At 45.9% G+C, this 22,332-nt stretch overlaps 1 protein-coding gene across 1 annotated transcript in view; it reads right to left on the minus strand.

The window, feature by feature from the left end:
- Window positions 1-22,332, minus strand: part of LOC122925102 (gastrula zinc finger protein XlCGF57.1-like) — a 139,304-nt gene that overhangs the window by 57,499 nt on the left and 59,473 nt on the right. The gene's annotated exons all lie outside the window — the stretch shown is intronic.

The following is a 22,332-nucleotide window of genomic DNA, read 5'->3' on the forward strand; positions in this document are numbered from 1 at the left end:
AGCAGTGTCACCTCTCCAGTCAGCAGCTCCACCATCTTGTGGGTGAGTTCTAGGATCTTCTGTTCATTGATTTCCTCATGTATCAGGGGATGAGGTGGAGGCCCCGTGATTGGGCTCAGGGTTCTTCCCCATCCTCTAGACAAAGGAACCTCACTAGATATCTTCTTCACTACAGTGTAACCCTGTTTATAGGGAGACACAGTAATAAATATCACTACTGACATTTCCAGAGTCCGTCACCTCTACAGCCATGTCCGTCTGTTATTACCATAGATAAGAGTGATGTAATGTGACATCATCAGAATCTCTCACCTCTCCAGTAAGTTGGAAGAGTATCTCTAGGGTGAGATTTATTATCCCCTCGACCATTTTGTCTCTGTTCCTATCCATCCTTAATGAGTCTATCAGGAAAATTCTGTTACGTAGAAGATATTAACAGACAATTCTATAATTTAGGAACCTAAACAGAAAGAAGAAGAAACTTGTAAAAAAACACACAAAATGTAATGTAAAAATACACTTACTGTAGTTAATAAGGGGAAACATTTGAGGAGATATTACAGTGTAGATGTTGTAGCTTCTCTCTTCCGCGATCCTCCACAACGATACAGACAGGAGGGTTTCACCGCCTCCCAGGGACAGGAAATAACATGGAAGACAGCAATAAAAAGTTCATCCCCTGTACCTGATCCAACAGGAGACGGGGAAGACGTTCCTGCAGTGGTATATTGAATATACGCCTATAAATACAATCAAGCAAATAATGTGAGGATAGGCGCTAAAACAAAATAATAATGTCTTTATTAATTGTCTGATTAAAAAAGGGGAATATCATCCGTCAGTATGGTGTTCAATACTGACTGTAACAATTGTGAAAACACTGGTATCTGCCAAACAGCGCCACCATCTGGAATACCAGAGTAGTCTCACAAACTACTAACACATGAGGGGCTCAATACACCACAGGGTTCAAGATGTGTGACCCAGGGTGAAAAATATCAAGGGGATGTATTGGTATAGGGAATACACCAAACACCACTCCAAACAGTGAGAGCCAGCGCGCAGACTCTCACTGCACTGATAATTGCAGGTGCTGGACTATGGCAGAGCAAACACTATCACTCCAGGTGGATTAAAGGAGCAATGGTTGCCCTGACATATCCCTTATTGGCAACAGCTCAACGCGTTTCCATGCATTGGGAATGCATTTCATCAGGAGCTATGTGCACCAAACTAATGATAGAGCCCAGAGCCTCAGTGGTATTTCACTGACCGAGGTAATGGACGAACAAGCAGTGATAGAGATCCCTGCCTAGCGCCGTTCTCCTCTAGTGTGAGGTGCGGAGCTTTTACAAACAGTCACTATCCTGCCTGAGCTAGCAACCTCTAGGCTGAGGTGCTGCGTGCTAGTGTGCATGTGATTCGGCACTGTGATGGCCGCAAAGCGGCCCACAGAACGCCGAGCTTTACAGGGTGAAACCCCGCCCTGTTAGACACGCCTCCGTCACACAGCCAATCCGGCCAGGAGGCACGGCACAAGGCGAACCAATGGCTGGAGGAAGGAGGAACACAGTGGGTCTCAGGGCAAGCGCAGAAAGCGCCACATTGAAGAAACAAGGAATTAACAAGGCGGCTTTACATACAATTACCGCAGCATGGACACCTTACTATAGATATGCAATGGAGGTGGATCACTCCAGGAGATGTATATAAACGGACAGACGCATAAATTTATGTGTATATCCATCTGTGTCATTTATCATACACATGAATCTATTTCACATAGTCCATTGCACAATATCCCAAAGAAGCCAACCTTGTCACTATATAAAGGGGACATATGAGATCGCATCATTAAGGCCAGATGGTTTGATGGTATTCAAAGAAAAAATCCATCTCGCCTCTTTCTGTAACAATATGCGATCATTATCACCGCCCCTTGGTGACGGCTTCACAGAGTCGATCACTTGAAACTTGACCGATGATGTATCCCCCCTGTGAAGGTCAAGAACATGACGAGCAATTGGCGTATCTTTGAGATTGGTGATATCCAAAATGTGCTCCCCAATCCGTCTTCTTAACTCTCTGATGGTTTTACCCACATATTTGATGTTGCATACACATGTCATCAAATACACAACACCAACTGACTTGCAATTGTGGAAAGACTTAATGAAGAACGTTTTGTCCGCAGTGCTGTTAGTGAAGCTTTTAGATTTTTTAATGAACCCACAAAATTTACAGGATCCACAAGGAAATGTACCTGTAAGTGGGTTTCGTAGCCATGATTGCGGACGGGGGCTGGTGTACAGACTATGCGTCAACATATCACGTAAATTATTGTTGCGGCGATAAGTGACTGAGGGGTTGGCTGAAATCACACCGCCAATATCTGGATCGGATTTCAAAATGTCCCAGTGCTCGTTAAGGACATGGCGCACCTCGTCATGGGCGCCGTCAAAAGTCCCAATGATCCTCACAATATTCTCACTATTGTCCCTCTTTTTCGGAGACAACAACAGGTCCCTGTTGGTGCTCATTGAGTGCTGATAAGCCTGTTTAAGACACTGCTGAGGATAGCCACGACACCGAAACCTCTGCTGGAGATCTTTAGCAGCCACCCTGAAGTCACTGAGATGAGAACAGTTCCTCCTCACCCTCAAATATTGGCCCTTAGGGATTCCTCTCCTAAGGGCCAAAGGGTGCGCACTGTCCCATTTCAAGAGATTATTCGTAGCTGTGGGCTTTCTAAAGACGTTGGTACTGATATGCCCATCAGCAGACAATGAAATGGACAGATCCAGGAAGGAAATGTTGTTCATATCAATTTCTGAGGTGAAAAAAAGTCCTACAGTATTGTTATTGAGGACCGCAACAAATTCACGGAACAGCTCACTGTCGCCCCCCCACAGGATCAGCACATCGTCGATGTACCTGATCCAGAGGGGGACAACATCCGTGAATCGCTCCATATCCTCACAAAACACTACCTCCCTTTCCCACCAGCCCAGGTAGAGGTTCGCAAAAGTCGGGGCACAGGGACTGCCCATTGCGACCCCCCTGAGCTGGTGGAAAATAGAGCCATCAAACAAAAATACATTATGCGTGAGTATGAAACTCAACAGTTCCATGACAAAGGCATTATGGTCCCTGTATTGTTCACCCCTCTGCTGAAGGAACGTTAGGATCGCTCCACAGCCCAATCCATGAGGGATTGAGCTGTAGAGCGCCTCCACGTCCAAACTAGCTAGACAGGTACCTCTGTCACATTGGACACCATCCAAACGTCCCAGCACATCCATAGTATCCCTTACATGTGAGGGCAAGCTGTTAACGAATGGACGCAGGATGGTGTCAACATAAGTACTGATATTGGCTGTCAAACAATTATTCCCAGACACTATCGGCCTCCCCTTTAGAGGTTCATACCCCTTGTGGACTTTGGGGAGACAATAAAAGGCCGCAGTGACTGGGTGTGCAGGTAACAAAAAGGCCAATTCAGTCTTGTCAATGAGTTTCTTCTCTAGGGCTTGGTTCAAAATGCAGGACAGTTCCATCTTATAAGCTGGAGTGGGATCAGACGGGAGTAGTTAATATGTAAGCTTATCCTTGAGCACGCTCATACACATATTGCGGTATTGTTCGTGCCCAAGAATAACAATATTTCTGCCTTTGTCTGATGATTTAATCACCACTTCTTTGTCCTGTTGCAATAACCACAAGGCCCCTCTTTCTTGGTCATTCAAATTGTCCCTGTTAAGTCCATGCGTGTCAATCTGACTCAACTTGTTGGACACTATGGACACAAACGTGTCAATTGGGGTGCAGTCACCAATAGGTGGCATTTTAGTTGAGGGTAATCTGAGCTTGGTGAACAGACCATCACCTGGATCTCTTTGTCCCTCAGCAAGAAGATCTGATAGAATTTGGACATCTGGCAGATCTGATATGTCAATTCCTAATTCTTCGCATTTTCTGCGGTCATGGTTGACAAAAAATTTGCGCCATTTGAGTTTGCGCGCAAATAGATTGAGATCCTCCTCCATTGCATATCTATAGTAAGGTGTCTATGCTGCGGTAATTGTATGTAAAGCCGCCTTGTTAATTCCTTGTTTCTTCAATGTGGCGCTTTCTGCGCTTCCCCTGAGACCCACTGTGTTCCTCCTTCCTCCAGCCTTTAGTTTGCCTTGTGCCGTGCCTCCTGGCCGGATTGGCTGTGTGACGGAGGCGTGTCTAACAGGGCGGGGTTTCACCCTGTAAAGCTCGGCGTTCTGTGGGCCGCTTTGCGGCCATCACAGTGCCGAATCACATGCACACTAGCACGCAGCACCTCAGCCTAGAGGTTGCTAGCTCAGGCAGGATAGTGACTGTAAAAGCTCCGCACCTCACACTAGAGGAGAACGGCGCTAGGCAGGGATCTCTATCACTGCTTGTTCGTCCATTACCTCGGTCAGTGAAATACCACTGAGGCTCTGGGCTCTATCATTAGTTTGGTGCACATAGCTCCTGATGAAATGCATTCCCAATGCATGGAAACGCGTTGAGCTGTTGCCAATAAGGGATATGTCAGGGCAACCATTGCTCCTTTAATCCACCTGGAGTGATAGTGTTTGCTCTGCCATAGTCCAGCACCTGCAATTATCAGTGCAGTGAGAGTCTGCGCGCTGGCTCTCACTGTTTGGAGTGGTGTTTGGTGTATTCCCCATACCAATACATCCCCTTGATATTTTTCACCCTGGGTCACACATCTTGAACCCTGTGGTGTATTGAGCCCCTCATGTGTTAGTAGTTTGTGAGACTACACTGGCAATCCAGATGGTGGCGCTGTTTGGCAGATACCAGTGTTTTCACAATTGTTACAGTCAGTATTGAACACCATACTGACGGATGATATTCCCCTTTTTTAATCAGACAATTAATAAAGACATTATTATTTTGTTTTAGCGCCTATCCTCACATTATTTGCTTGAAGACGTTCCTGCCACTGATCCACTGATCATTCCTCCTTGATGCGCCGTCGCGTCATCTCGCGAGACGCGAGATTTCCTGTGAACGCACCCGCATGTTCACAGGATCGGAAGGTAAGCGAGTGGATCTCCAGCCTGCCAGTGGCGATCGTTCGCTGGCAGGCTGTAGATGCGATTTTTTTAACCCCTAACAGGTATATTAGACGCTGTTTTGATAACAGCGTCTAATATACCTGCTACCTGGTCCTCTGGTGGTCCCTTTGCTTGGCTCGACCACCAGAGGACACAGGCAGCTCTGTAAAGTAGCACCAAACACCACTACACTACACCCCCCGTCACTTATTTACCCCTTATTAACCCCCTGATCACCCCATATAGACTCCCTGATCACCCCCTTGTCATTGATCACCCCCCTGTAAGGCTGGCTCCATTCAGAGGTCCGTATGTGTTTTGCGGATCCACGGATCAATGGATCGGATCCGCCAAACACGGACACCGCGGATCCGCAAAACACATACAGACGTCTGAATGGAGCCTTACAGGGGGGTGATTAATGACAGGGTGGTGATCACCCCATATAGACTCCCTGATCACCCTCCTTTCATTGATCACCCCCCTGTAAGGCTCCATTCAGACTTTTTTTGGCCCAAGTTAGCGGAAATTGATTTTTAATTTTTTTCTTACAAAGTCTCATATTCCACTAACTTGTGACAAAAAATAAAATCTCACATGAACTCACCATATCCCTCACGGAATCCAAATGCGCAAAATTTTTAAGACATTTATATTCCAGACTTTTTCTCATGCTTTAGGGCCCCTAAAATGCCAGGGCAGTATAAATACCCCACATGTGACCCCATTTCGGAAAGAAGACACCCCAAGGTATTCGCTGAGGGGCATATTGAGTCCATGAAAGATTGAACTTTTTGTCACAAGTTAGCGGAAAGGGAGACTTTGGGAATTTTAGGGGCGCTAAAGCGTAAGAAGAAGTCTGGAATCCAAATGTCTAAAAATACCCTCCTAAAAGGAATTTGGGCCCCTTTGCGCACCTAGGCTGCAAAAAAGTGTCACACATCTGGTATTCGCCGTACTCAGGAGAAGTTGGGCTATGTGTTTTGGGGTGTCTTTTTACATATACCCATGCTGGGTGAGATAAATATCTCTCTATAATGACAACTTTGTATTAAAAAAAAATGGGAAAAGTTGACCAGCATGGGTATATGTAAAAATACACCCCAAAACACATTCCCCAACTTCTCCTGAGTACGGCGATACCACATGTGTGACACTTTATTGCAGCCTAGGTGGGCAAAGGGGCACACATTCCAAAGAGCACCTTTAGGATTTCACAGGGCATTTTTTACACATTTGGATTTCAAACTTCTTCTCACGCATTAGGACCCCTAAAATTCCAGGGCAGTATAAATACCCCACAAGTGACCCCATTTTGGAAAGAAGACACCCCCAGGTATTTTGTGATGGGCATAGTGAGTTCATGGAAGTTTTTATTTTTTGTCAGAAGTTAGTGGAATATGAGACTTTGTAAAAAAAAAAAAAATCATAATTTTCCGCTAACTTGTGACAAAAAATAAAAAGTTCGATGAACTCACTATGCCCATCAGCGAATACCTTCCTTAGGGTGTCTACTTTCCGAAATGGGTCATTTGTGGGGTTTTTCTACTGTCTGGGCATTGTAGAACCTCAGGAAACATGACAGGTGCTCAGAAAGTCAGAGCTGCTTCAAAATGCGGAAATTCTCATTTTTGTACCATAGTTTGTAAACGCTATAACTTTTACCAAAACCATTTTTTTTTTATATCAAAGACATGTAGAACAATAAATTTTGCGAAAAATTTATATAGAAATGTAGTTTAAAAAAAAAATAATTTACAACTGAAAGTGTAAATCATGTGCATCAGGTCTATGTATTTCAGATCACCAAATACAGATCCTTACTCATGACAAAAATACTACACTAAATACTACCTCAGCTGGTGCCGTACTGGCCTTCATTGAATTCAGGGAACGCTGGCTCGGCTATTTCTATCGGCCCCATGGAAATGCATGGGAGCGGTGGCTGCGCTCGTATTGATTCCTATGGAGAGAGCGCTTGGCGGTGCCAAAAACCGGGAAAACCCATGGTCCTCCAGCCACCACCTTCCCCGCTCCGTTATCAGTATAGGTGCGCGTCCCAGAGGTGGGACCCGCTCCTATCAGACAATAGGGCCATATCCTAGCGATATGCCCCCATTGCATGAGATGGGAAAACCCCTTTAAAGATGGTGTGAACAAGGTAACTTCAAAAAGACGCAGGAGGCTGCCCAGGACCCCTTAGAGGACAGGAAACTGAGGTGCGGATGGGATGTAAACCTTTTTCCAGTCCCCACTTAAAGGGATTGTGTCATCTCAGACACTGGAGGTAGTTAAGAGAAAAATTTGATTTGCTGAAATGCAGAATTCCCTCGCGCTTTGCGTAAAGAAAAATAAAAAACATACTTACCAGATCCATTTGATCATGACGGGCCTGCGGCCGTCATCTTGCTTGAAGATCTCAGACTAAATCCTGTTGGTGGTGATGTAAGACTTCACCATGCCAGCTGACATGATCTTCAATCAAGATGGCGGCCGCTGGGCCATCGCGATCAAATGGATCAGGTACTTTATTTTGTATTCGCTCATCTCATGAGGGTGCACCGCGCAAGACCAGCCTGCTCTCCATGTACTTCTATGGGAGTCCCGAGAATAGCAGAACCAGCATTTGGCTATTTTCTGGACACGCCCATAGAAATGAGTGGTGGGCGGCTGTGCATGTGAGGTGCACTCTCATTCACTTCGAGGGGCCAATTCTGGAGAAAGGAGCGGGCCCCAGAGCTAGGGGTCCTAGCGATATGTCACAACCCCTTTAAGGATCTTGTAGCGCAACAACATTCTGTGTCAGTGAGGTCAGAGAACGGCCATAAAAAGAAGCTGCGCCCCTCACAGGGTCACCATGGACCCCAATCCTTACATGCCTGTGACCGCACACTTACCTCCTGCTGTAGAGCTGCAGCTCGGTTATTCTCGTTATAGGACCTGTGATGATGTCATAGCCATGTGATTAGTCACCTGTGTGGGAGGAGTCAGGAATCACATGACCTGGAGTAATAGATGCCCAGGAGGCGAAAGGACCTTTGGTGATGTCATGACTATGTGACCATGTGTGGGCGGAGTCAGGCTCCAGGCTGTGCTGTCTGAGGAGATTCAGATTCTAGATAATAAGAAGCTCCTTCTCGTGAGGTGATAGAGATGTGTGCGCTGCCTGAGCCTGAGACATACACATCTGTACTGCTCCACACACACGGCTCTGCGCCATATACACTACACACAGCTCTGCACCGTATACATTACACACACAGCTCTGCACCGTATACATTACACACACGGCTCTGCACCGTATACATTACACACACGGCTCTGCACCGTATACATTACACACACGGCTCTGCACCGTATACATTACACACACGGCTCTGCACCGTATACATTACACACACAGCCCTGCGCCGTATACATTACAGACACAGCCCTGCACCGTATACATTACACACACAGCTCTGCACCGTATACATTACACACACAGCCCTGCACCGTATACATTACACACACAGCCCTGCACCGTATACATTACACACACAGCTCTGCACCGTATACATTACACACACAGCTCTGCACCGTATACATTACACACACAGCCCTGCACCGTATACATTACACACACAGCTCTGCACCGTACACATTACACACACAGCTCTGCACCGTATACATTACACGCACAGCCCTGCACGTACACATTACACGCACAGCCCTGCGCCGTATACATTACACACACAGCCCTGCGCCGTATACACTACACACACAGCACTACGCCGTATACATTACACACACAGCTCTGCACCGTATACATTACACACACAGCCCTGCACGTATACATTACACACACGGCTCTGCACCGTATACATTACACACACGGCTCTGCACCGTATACATTACACACACGGCTCTGCACCGTATACATTACACACACGGCTCTGCGCCGTATACATTACACACACGGCTCTGCGCCATATACATTACACACACGGCTCTGCGCCGTATACATTACACACACGGCTCTGCGCCGTATACATTACACACACAGCCCTGCGCCGTATATATTACACGCACGGCTCTGCACCGTATACATTTCACGCACGGCCCTGCACCGTATACATTACACGCACGGCCCTGCACCGTATACATTACACACACGGCTCTGCACTGTATACATTACACACACAGCTCTGCACAGTATACATTACACACACAGCCCTGCGCCGTATACATTACACACACAGCCCTGCGCCGCATACACTACACACACAGCACTACGCCGTATACATTACACACACAGCTCTGCACCGTATACATTACACACACAGCCCTGCACGTATACATTACACACACAGCTCTGCACCGTATACATTACACACACTGCTCTGCACCGTATACATTACACACACAGCTCTGCACCGTATACATTACACACACAGCCCTGCACTGTATACATTACACACACAGCTCTGCACCGTATACATTACACACACAGCTCTGCACCGTATGCATCACACTCATCGCTGTGCACTATATACATATTACACAGGACTCTGCCCGTGAGGGCTTACAATCTACAAGGTATGGGAGAAGGACACAGTAGGTGCGGGTGAAGTTGGTCATGGCGGTATAGAGGCAGCAGGGTTTTCAGGTTTCTTTTGAAGGATTCCACTGTAGATGAGAGCCTGATTTGTTGGGGTAGAGAGTTCCAGAGTGTGGGGGAAGCACGGGAGAAATCTTGGAGACGATTGTGGGAAGAGGTGATAAGAGGAGAGAAGGAGGTCTTGTGAGGATCGGAGATTATGTGTAGGTCACAGATGTATGGCAGGGACAGGTTGTGAACATAGTAAGTGTTTTGTACTGGATTCTCTAGGCAACGGGGAGCCAGTGAAGGGATTGGCAGAGAGAAGAGACAGGAGAGTAACGGGGGAGAGGTGGATTAGTCGGGCAGCAGAATTGAGGATAGATTGGAGGGGTGAGAGAGTGCTAGATGGGAGGCCACAGATGTTACAGTAGTCTAGGTGGGAGATGATGAGGGCATATACAAGAATTTTTGCAGACTCTGGATTGAGGAATGTTTGGATCTGAGAGATGTTTTTGAGTTGGAGAAAGCAAGAGGTAGAAAGAACTTGGATGTGTGGTTTGAAGGACAGAGCAGAATCAAAGGTTAACCCCAAGGCAGTAGACTTGGTTGATAGGGGAATGTGTGCAGCCATTGACTGGGGTAGATAGGTCTGATGAGGGGGCTGAGTGAGATGGGGAAAATGATAAATTCTGGTTTATCCATGTTACGTTTTAGAAAGCGAGAGGAGAAGAAGGAGGCTAGAGAGGACAGGCATTGTGGGATTCTAGATAGGGTGGTGATATCTGGACCAGATGAGTTGTCTCAGGCCGAAGGTGTAGATTGAGAGGAGAAGGGGTCCTAGAACAGAGCCTTGAGGGACATCGGCAGAGAAGGGACAAATTGAGGAGGTGTTTATGTGAGTGGGAGACGCTGAATGTTTGGCCTGTAAGGTATGATGTGACCCAGGAGAGGGCCAAGTCTGTGACTCCAAGAGATGAGAGAGTATACTGAGAAAGCTCCTGGTGTAACCTCCCACGATAGGACTGCAGTGTAAGAGAATACCAGGTGGTGTCCTGTACCTGAAAGGACTCTCTTCCGGCATCCATCAGGAGCTTTTCTCAGCAATTCACAAACTTGACACAGTTTCGGCCTCCATTTACATTGGCTGATATCGGCACAGAATGCGCACCCATCGGGATATTATCAAGCGGCTTGACGCTTATCTGAAGGACCTTTTGGCAGGCTCATGAAAGGGGGACAAACTATTGTTTGGATGCTTGTCTCCATCTACAGTAGCTTTCATTTTGTTGGCAGTGTATACAGTATCCTGTCAAGATGTGCTGCCGACCAACAAGCATTTGATCTCCCGGCCAATGACTGTTTGCTGGCTAATCATTGCCCTTTTTTAAAGGCCTTTTTTATGAACACCCGTCCTCCCTGTCAGTGTTTCTAAAAGGACCTGTCAGGCCGGCGCTCCGTGTCCGCAATGTCCTGCATCCTGGAACCCAGGGAATGATAAATCTCCCCGATAATGCGCATTCTGGGGTTAATGACCTTGTGTATTACAGTGGTTCCCGACACTTAATTCCAATCTTGGTCCCTTCAAAAGATTTTGGCCAGTTGATATGGAGTCCAAAAAAAATCTAATAGAAGCAGCCCTGCATTACCTTAAACAGGATTTATAGTTCATTCATGTATAGGAATCCACAATATACGCAGTATCAGACCTTGGCTTGATGGTCCCAAAGGTGAATTCTCAAAAACATCCGCATGACTCCAAATAGTGTCACAGCAGTAGGTGCATTTACTCACAAGATGGCATCATGACAGAGCGACGTTTTTTTCAAGCAAGTTGTTACCTTTATTCTGTATAAACTATAAATAATGGGGGGCGCATCATAGGTTGGACGGTATGACACAAAAATAAAACCACGAGTGACAGTGCACTCACTGTTTTCTGTTGTGCACAACACTTTATTTCACCAATAGTTGTATTTCCTAGGACTGTAGACATTTATCCGGTGGGCAAGCTCATGCTGATGATCGAGATCAATGAGGTGTTGAATAAAACAAAAATGATCCTTTCCATGGCGGTCATCATGGATTCACTGGAGAGTTCTTGTTTTCAAGTCCATTTATTGTGATAAAATCCCAATGAATTAGAAAATCAAACAGATTTATTTGTCAGGTATAAAACACAATCGATTATTATTTATTTGCTCGATCCAAATTTATATTTTACCAGCAGAAGGACCCGGCTTCTCACGGGTATATTTCATCTAATGTTTGTGTGTGTCAATAAAAGATATACAATATCCACTATAACATTGACATCTACAGTACCCTGACCCCTTAACAGAGACCTCCACAGTGCCCGCCCCTTTAACAGTGACCTCCACAGTAGCCCGCCCCTTTAACAGTGACCTCCACAGCATCCCGCCCCCTTATCAGTGACCTCCACAGCAGCCCCCCTTTAACAGTGACCTCAGCAGCATCCCGCCCCCTTAATTGTGATCTCCACAGCAGCCCCTCCACAGCAGTCGGGCTTTCAGACTCCCTGTCCTCCGTCCTGGACAGACACAGGGATGTTCTTTTGAGCAGCTCACTCTCAGACCGCAGCACCGTGCTGTCTGAGCGTGAGCTGCAGGGAGAAAGTCACCCTCCCTCCCACTCCTGCAGCTGACAGAAGTTGATTTTTACCTTAATTTTTTCAATCCCCATCGGCTGCGGAGTGGGAGGGGCGTGGTCTAACTGGATAGGGGCGAGGCTTAGCGGGACCCGGGGGTCGGGTTTTTAAGTCCGTCTTTTGAAGGTTGCCTGAATGCCTACCCTATCTGCCCCTGAACTGTGACCTCCACAGCACTCTGCTTCCTTAACAGTGTCATCCACAGCGCCCTGCCCCTTTAACCCCTTTTGGACACAGCCCTATTTCACCTTCAGGACCAGGCCATTTTTTGCAAATCTGACCAGTCACTTTAAGTGGTGCTAACTTTAAAACACTGACTTATCCAGGCCATTCTGAGATAGTTTTTGTAACGGACCGTTTCAGCAGACAAGGGGTTAAAATCCGTTTAGGCGATATGCCCCTTTCTGAGAGACAGGCACAGCTACTGCAGAACACCAACCTCCCGAACTGGATACAAAATAGCACTCCAAACTGGAACCTCGCGAATAGATGCTAGCAGACGAACAGGAAAAGCATGCAATCGGCTTACACTCCTGGCAATTAGTCTCTAACAGCATACAGGGAATCCCCCCAATAACGAGACAAGGCTCCGTGTTGAGCCTGGTTTTTATTACAGTTGTTGCAAATACAGGTCCGCCCACAGGGTTTTGAAATACAACCAATCAGTAATTTACAACACACAATGCAAGTACAGCAACCAATCGTTCCCGCCCCCTAGAGGACCAGAAGGGAGACTGCGACACAAAACAGATACAACACATCCCCACAATGCATCATGGTTTCCTCCTCTCTGTCCCAGAGACAACCGAGGGCAATCCAATTATCTCTCAGGACAAAGGGGAGATCGCCAATACACATGTGGAGACAACAGGACAGACATCACCATTTAAACACACAATGGGACAATAGAACCACACCCAGCATATTCCTCCCAAGCTAACAAGTTACACTTATTATAAATTGTTACAACTTTGTGAGGTTACATTGTCCATAAATATAACTTACATCAATTTAAACAGTATAACTTGGGGACAAACCTATCCAAAATTCACTTGAATAGGTTCAGGGGTTTAAAAGTTAGCAAAAGTATCTCAAAGGGCCGTAATCCTGAGGCAAGAGGCTTTTAAACAGCCCCCTCCAAAACACCGTGGCAAGGTTGGTTTCGCCACACATCTCCCCCCCCCCCCCCCCAGGGAAGACTAACCAGATACCTGACCTCACGCCGGTCGGTACCTGAGTTAGTCTGGCAGCCCACCCACAACCCAATACTGGACCTGTTGAATTTAGTAGGCTGTCTCTGTCCAGTGAATCCACCAAGGTTATATTGGTAGCTGGTACTCCCGGTCTCTGAGTTGCTCCCTGGCTTGGAGTGGAGGTTGCTTTGTGGGCAGGGATCAGCGGGACTCTGCCCTGGTGCCAGCACTACCACGGAAGAAGCCTGGTTGGAGTCTGGTTGTTGGAGGGAGAAACCGACTGTCTCCCCTTTGGCTAAACAGCCCTGTTGCTGGGGGGCAGGACCAACTGTCCCTACCCCCTGTGCTGTAAGTGCAGAGACCACGGTCCCATCTGCACTGTTGTGGGGCTTACTGTCTCCCCCTGGTGCGTTAAGCTGCCGCTGGGGAGAGGGGGTAACGAGCTCCTCTCCCATACATACTTCCAGCCGCTGGGGAGGGCGACCGACCGCCTCCGCTCCCACTACAGTGTCCTGCTGCTGGGGAAAGGAGACTGGGCTCTCTATTCCCTGTAGGACACTCTGCCGCTGGGGGACAGGACCGACTGTCTCTGCCCCCTGTAACTCCGCCTGCCGCTGGGGAATGGAGACTGGGCTCCCAATTCCCTGTACATCACACGGCCGCTGGGGAATGGAGACTAGGCTCCCAATTCCCCAAAAATCATGCTGCTGCTGGGGGGCAGGAACAACTACCTCTGCCCCCTGTAACTCAGCCTGCCACTGGGGAATGGAGACTAGGCTCCCAGTTCCCTGCAGGACCGGTGGAGAGACCTCGGTCCCATCTCCACCGGCCACCTGGGGTTCTTCCCAGTAAACATCCACAATATCCTCCCAGCTGAAGGGCTCTGGACCTGGGTCTGACTTCTTGCTGTCCTGCTGAGCCTTCCCAATGGAGTGGAAGAGATCTCGGTAGTCCTGCTCCAGTTCCCACTCCAGGGTTGCTAGGTGAGCCAGGTCTTGCTCTACCTCATGGGGGTCATCCCACTCATGCCTAGCCTCTCATAGAAAATGTCCTGAAGTCTGGACTGTGCAGGGCTCCCGAAGTCAGGCTCTGCAAAGGACTCCCATAACAAGCCAGGACCATCAAACTCCTCTCCCTCTGGCTTGTCATGCTCAGCTGTCCAGGGTATAAACTGTGCCACATACCACCAAAGCGCCTGGTAGGCACCCTCCAGCCATAGCTCCTGCCATATCCGGTGCTCTAGTTCCTTCACCCATTCCTCTAGGGGCTGCTCTCCCAGGAAGGGCATCCGCAGGGCCACTTGCTTCTGCAACCGCTGCTCTTCACTGGGGAGACTCTCACCTTGCTGGTATTGTACATTATCCAGGGCCTGGTACCAGATGCCTTTCCTTAATGCATCCCGGCCATCCAGGTCCTCCTCCTCGTATAACACTGCTGGTTCCATCCTGTTGCTTTTAGGGTTGCTGTACTGGGACATGCGTTGCCCTTAAATTGTAGAATCCACAGAAATGATGCCTCCTGTAGCTGTCCTTCTGGCTGTAGGAACGATCCCGCTGCTTGCCACCAATGTAACAGACCGTTTCAGCAGACAAGGGGTTAAAATCCGTTTAGGCGATATGCCCCTTTCTGGCACAGATACTGCAGAACACCAACCTCCCGAACTGGATACAAAATAGCACTCCAAACTGGAACCTCGTGAATAGCTGCTGGCAGACGAACAGGAAAAGCATGCAATCGGCTTACACTCCTGGCAATCAGTCTCTAACAGCATACAGGGAATCCCCCCAATAACGAGACAAGGCTCCGTGTTGAGGGTCAGCAGTGGTCTGACGTGCTGGCACACCTAGTTTTTTCGTCACATATTGTACTTCATGACACAGGTAAAATTAAGTAAAAAATAAATAAAATCATTTTTATTTATAAAAAAATACCAAATTTACCAAAAATTAGTAAAAATTTTCAAATTTCCAAGTTCAATTTCTCTACTTCTATAATACATAGTAATACCTACAAAAATAATTATTACTTTACATTCCCCATATGTCTACTTCATGTTTGGATCAATTTGGGAATGATATTTTATTTTTGGGGGATGTTACAAGGCTTAGAAGTTTAGAAGCAAATCTTGAAATTTTTCAGAAATTTTTAAAAACCCACTTTTTAGGGACCAGTTCAGGTCTGAAGTCACTTTGTGAGGTTTACATAATAGAAACCACCCAAAAATTACCGCATTCTAGAAACTACACCCCTCAAGGTATTCAAAACTGATTTTTACAAACGTTGTTAACCCTTTAGGTGTTCCACAAGAGTTAATGGCAAATGGTGATAAAATTTCAGAATTTAGACATTTGGCACATTTTCCATTTTAATCCATTTTTTCCAGTAGCAAAGCAAGGGTTAACAGCCAAACAAAATGCTATATTTATTGCCCTGATTCTGTAGTTTGCAGAAACACCTCATATGTGGCCGTAAACTACTGTACGGCCACACGGCAGGGCGCAGAAGGAAAGGTGCGCCGTATGGTTTTTGGAAGGCAGATTTTGCTGGACTGTTTTTTTTTTTTACACCATGAAGCCATTTGAAGCCCCCCTGATGCACCCCTAGAGTAGAAACTCCATAAAGGTGACCCCATCTAAGAAACTACACCCCTCAAGGTATTCAAAACTGATTTTACAAACTTTGTTAACCCTTTAGGTGTTCCACAAGATTTAATGGAAAATAGAGATACAATTTCAAAATTTACCTTTTTTGGCAGATTTCCTATTTTAATAATTTTTTGCAGTTACAAAGCAAAGGTTAACAGCCAAACAAAACTCAATATTTATGGCTCCGATTCTGTAGTTTACAGAAACACCCCATATGTGGTCGTAAACTGCTGTACGGGCACACAACAGGGTGCAGAAGGAAAGAAATGCCATACGGTTTTGGAAGGCAGATTTTGCTGGACCGTTTTTTTTTTACACCATGTCCCATTTGAAGCCCCCCTGATGCACCCCTAGAGTAGAAACTCCAAAAAAGTGACCCCATTTTAGAAACTACGGGATAGGGTGGCAGTATTGTTGGTACTAGTTTAGGGTACATATGATTTTTGGTTGCTCTATATTACACTTTTTGTGAGGCAAGGTAACAAGAAATAGCTGTTTTTATTTTTTGTTATTTTCAACATTCATCAGGTTAGATCATGTAATATTTTTACAGAGCAGGTTGTCACGGACGCGGCGATACCTAATATGTATACTATTTTTTTTATTTATGTAAGTTTTACACAATGATTTCATTTTTGAAACAAAAAAAATCATGTTTTAGTGTCTCCATAGTCTAAGAGCCATAGTTTTTTCAGTTCTTGGGCAAATATCTTGGGTAGGGTATGATTTTTGCATAATGAGGTGACGGTTTGATTGGCACTATTTTGGGGTGCGTGACTTTTTGATCACTTGCCATTACACTTTTTATGATGTAAGGTGACAAAAAATAGCATTAGAGGGGTTAGGTCATGTGATATTTTTATAGAGCAGGTTATTATGGACGCGGCGATACCTAATATGTATACTGATTTTTATTTATGTAAGTTTTACACAATTATTTCATTTTTGAAACAAAAACAAAAAAATCATGTTTTAGTGTCTTCATATACTGAGAGCCATACTTTTTTCAGTTTTTGGGCGATTTTCTTAGGTAGGGTCTCATTTTTTGCGGGATGAGGTGACGGTTTGATTGGTCCTTTTTTGGCGTACATACGACTTTTTAAATCACTTTTATTACCTTTTTTGGGAAGTAAGGTGGGAAAAATTTCTATTTTATCATAGTTTTTTATTTTTATGGCGTTCACCGGTCGGGTAAAGTAACATGACAGTTTTATAGATCAGGTCGTTACGGACGCGGTGATATCAAACATGTGTAGGGAATTTTTTTTTTTTTCATTTTTAATAAGTGATAAGCAAAAGTATATTTGCTGTGTTTGTATGAGGGGAGGCGGGGTTTAGCGTTTATAAGTCTCTGCCTTCCCCCCCTCTCCTCACCAGCATCAGCTCGTTTGTGGCTGGTGGTGCACGTCTGCGTCACTTCCTGGTATCGGTACTTTCGTTTCACAAGCAGCAGCAATGTTCGGCATTGGCATTTTTCTACCCTACTACTTCTGCAAGATAGAGGTAAGATCGGGGCTGTATGGCCAGCGCACAGGGGAGAGAGAAGGGGGGTGTTCAGCATGCGATCATACTAACCTTCTGCTGTTTTCATTGTCGGTGTCTCTCTCCTGTATCGTGCTCTGCTGGCTAAACTATACTTGCACGCCATCTACTGGTCAAAGTCAGTATTGCTACTACTATACAAATCATTACAATCATTAGTGTTCATGGTTTTACTTATATTGAATGTGTATTTGAATTGTCAGTTAGGATAATTATTAGTCAGTCACATGAGGTCAGGCGTATATGTGTATGTGTGTGTATATATATATGTATATGAATATATATATATTTATATAAAAAAAAAAAGGGTAGATTTTAGTACGTATTTATCTTAGAGTAGGGTAGGTTGAGGTTATAGCCAGTAGAAGCTAACACTCTGTTTATGTATTCAGTCTTACAGCTGTTTTTGGCATCCACAAGCAAACAACTCCAGGTATAGTACTATTGTGGTAGTCTTCCACAACTCACGTGTGAAAAAAAAAATAATATATATATATAATGTTTTCAACACCTAGCTTTACATAGGACTTGAATATGTCTGATAGGTCCACAACTACGTTATAGCCTGTCATGACTACAGGCTACACGCTGCAATACGCATGTTACGTCCTAGATAGCTGTCCACATGTCTGTCACGACTACAGGCAACGGTTCGATACGTCTGTCACGACTACAGACTAATTAAGTCCTGTCACGACTACAGGCAACGATTCGATACGTCTGTCACGGCTACAGACAGGTTCAGGTCCTGTCCTCACTACAGTTACCTCTTGAATGTCTTACGTCACTATCATGGTTCAGCCGGCACTCGCTGGGGCTTCAGTTAGTTCTATGGTATCCACATTCCGTTTATGCCACTGTGTGGTTGTAGGGTGATTCGTGTGCTGGGTACGAGGGTTCTTAGCACGTTTAGGCTTAGGTGAATTCAGGTGGTGGGTTTCTGTTCTACATTAACCATGTCATGTTTTAGTTAAGATGTCTCAAGAATCCGTGGTGGGCGACACGTCATCTTCCCGTGCAAGCGTGGCGTCAGGTTCAGCAAGAGACTCCAGGCAGTCGTTAAGATCATGGACAGTGCCCAAGTTGATGGCAGAGCTGACCAAAAGAGGCATCCCGTTCCCAGCATCCGCAAGGAAGGCTGAACTCTTCCGATTGCTGTCTTCAGATCTGGCGGGCCAGAGTCAGGAGACGGTTTCCATGGCTACGATCCAGACCTCACTCACCCAACTGCACGCGGCCATCAACTCTATGGCATAATCTATGTCGGACTTTCAAAATAGATTAGAGTCGGTCGAAGCTGGCAATACAGCTACTCGGTTGATGGCACAGAGTGCGGCGGGATCTTCTAATTCCCGCAATAGTATAACTGGTGGGTCAGGTCTAACACCCTTTATAGCACCTTTTCATTTTATTCCTGCTAACATTAGGCAGGATATAATTGATGGCAAGGATGTTAATTTAGCATCCTTGCTAATAGCAGCACATGAGGCACCGGACAACAAAACTATAGTCTGTGGTGAGGTCTCGGTTGTGCTCAAATCCAAAGATGTGCGGTTGAACAGGAAACTCAGCATCCCAGAGTTTGTCTTAGCTTTCAGCTTATATAGGGATGTTGTTTGTTCAGGTAATCCTCAGCGCAGGGAACAGTTAGACCTGTATATGTACAAGGTGGTGGATTTGGCCTATAAGTATGGTGGGTCAGCTTTTTACGACTATCACCGTTCTTTCTCAGCAAAAGCTGCAGCGGCGTTGGGTCAATTCCAACATACGGTGGATTGGTCTAATATTGATACAGAGCTATTCTGTAGACACTTTGCCAGTCTCAAAGCCTCAGCCTGCTCCAGATGCAATTCATACTCGCATATGACGGACTGGTGCTCAGTCGGTGATAGCCCAGCTCTGTCACAGGCTAGTAGTACTCCTGGGCGTCAGTCAGTAGGGCTACATCGGAGGTAGACAAGTTGGGGCGACCCATCAAGTATTTGGGCAAATCTGTAATAATTTCAATTTTGCAGTCTGTCATCTCAACCAATGTAGGCTATTGCATTTATGTGCCATATGTTTCAGAGCCCACCCCCGGGTATCTTGCCCATAGAGAAACCAGGAACCGGCATGACTAGGCGTGGTGAATGTCGGCCTCCTTCAGTCTTTTTTAGGTTCTCATCCAGATACCAGTTGGGTGCGTTTCATCATTAAGGGTTTGTCAGCAGATTTCCATACAGGTTTACTGGCTCTTCCTCAGTCCAACTATGAATGTAAGAACCTACTGTTAGCCTCGAAGGATCCCGAAGCAGTTTCTCAGCTTATTCAGGCCAAGCTCAATAAGGGGTATCTCATTGGGCTATTTGATCAACCTCCCTTTGATTGTTGGAGGATTAGCCCAGTTGATGTAGTGACTGGCAAATTTAGCAATAAAAAGAGGCTAATCTATGACCTGTCAGCTCCACATTCTTTACCGGTACCTAGCCTTAACTCATTAATTCCTTTAGAGGAATTTTCGATGAAATATGCATCCATTGATGAAGCTATTCAGGTTATTCTCAGTCTGGGTAGGGGAGCTTAGCTATCTAAAGCCAACATCACTGATGCCTTTAAGTTGCTCCCTGTCCAAGTGGTCAAATAAGTACTACTTCGCTAACAAATTGACCTTTGGTTCAAAATCTAGCCCCTGGATTTTTAACCAGTTTGCCATAGCCCTGCATTGGATACTTCAAGATTTGTTCCGGGTCAATCACGTAATTCACTATCTGGATGACTTTCTGTTAATAGAATCCCCGAACCATGCGCCTCAGGACCTACAGATGCTGCAAGCGATGTTTGCAGATCTCAGGGTCCCCGTTGCCCCACACAAGGTGGAAGGTCCTGATACTACCATCACCTTTCTCGGCATTTGCTTAAACACTGTTAATATGGAAGCTAGTCTCCTGCAGGACAAATTCTTTAGAGTTAAGGAAGCAGTTCATAGGTTAGCACGCGTCAGGACTGTCACCAAAGCAGATCTCCAGTCACTGCTTGGCATGCTCAACTTCGCTACACGCATTATTCCACAAGGCAGGTCGTTCATCGCTAGACTGTTGAAGCTCTTGAAACATGCTCACGATCAAGATAGCCTGGTAGTCATAGATCAGAATGCGATGGTGGATTTAGTCATGTGGGATGAGTTCCTGTCACAGTGGAACGGCATATCGTTATTCGTTCCGTCAGTTTCAAGTGAATCTCCAGTAGTTCATACGGATGCCTCATCCTTAGTAGGCTTTGCAGCTATTTTCGGTCATAGGTGGTTGGCAGATCAATGGCCAGCAGAGGTGGTCAGGTTGGAGGGCTTCACCAGGTGTTCCTCATTATTCGAGATATACCCGCTGGTGGCGGCAGCTTGGGTGTGGGGTCCACTATGGAGGAATCAGTCAGTGCTTTCCTGACAGATAATGAGGCCTTAGTAGAGATACTCACCAAGGGTAGATCGGCCTCCGCTCAGATTATGTCGTTTGTTAACCTGTCGCTCTTCTTTCAGGTCTCTCCACAGGCAGACCGCGCATCAGCAACCATTCCCGAGTTCGACCAGTTAGTGATGGACTAGCGGCTCACCTTACAACTGCTAGGTCTCTTATGACTAGATCACTGTCCGATAACACCTTGAGGATGTATAAGAAAGCTTGGGCGTCATTCTGTAACTTTAAGAGAATGCACCCGTCAGGTGGAGCAGGATATATTTCTTATCTACTGGCATTTGGTGCATTTTGCCACTCACACCTGAAACTGTCTTACAGTACTATTAAATCATATCTAGCCGGAATACAACATCATTTGTATTTGTAGCATCCTCATCTACCATCATTGTTTTCTACGCATCCTATCAGAATGTTACTGAGGGGTATACAGAAAGGCTCTGCTGTCACCCGTCCTTCCCGACAGTCATTTACGGGGAAGATGGTCAGGTCCTTATCTGATATGTTGCAAGGATATCCTTTTGGTGAATATACTAGCTTACTGATAAAGACAACCATGTATCTGGCTTTCTATGGTTTCCTCAGGCCAGGCGAATTCACCTGCGCTGCGAGCTGTAAAAATTATCTGAGGAAGAGTCAGCTCTCTTGGGACGGGTCTTGTTACATTCTTGCGATAACCTCTACAAAGACGACACGCCCAGGACAGCTGACTAAAGTTAAATACTTTCCTACTGGTAACAAATGGTGTCCTGTGAAAACCATTTGAGAGTGGTTACAGTTTATTAAGGAAACCCCGGGTGAGGCACCTCTGCTTAGGTTAGGTTCTGCTCCTTTGAGTTGCACAAATTTCCTCAAGTTCATCCGTATTTTGTTTAGGAACATTGGTGTCGACCCCAGCCTCCGCCGCATCTAAGCACATTGCCCCGGTACATGTGATTAAGAAGCTAGGCAGGTGGAAGTCGGCTTGTTATGCCCGATATATACCAAACCTGCAGGTTGAAATGTCTAGTGCCTTCAGTAATCTAGTTTTGTAATTGAAAATAAACATATAAAACATTTAACCTATGTTTGTGATCTTTGGTTCCTTTAGCCTACCCTCTGTACAGCAGTCTCGGCACACCTCTACTGCTTTAGAAGTAGGTAGGTAGGTTTCACACGCA

The sequence above is a fragment of the Bufo gargarizans genome, chromosome 1 (genome assembly GCF_014858855.1).
Source record: "Bufo gargarizans isolate SCDJY-AF-19 chromosome 1, ASM1485885v1, whole genome shotgun sequence".
In the NCBI taxonomy this organism is placed as follows: Eukaryota; Metazoa; Chordata; class Amphibia; order Anura; family Bufonidae; genus Bufo; species Bufo gargarizans.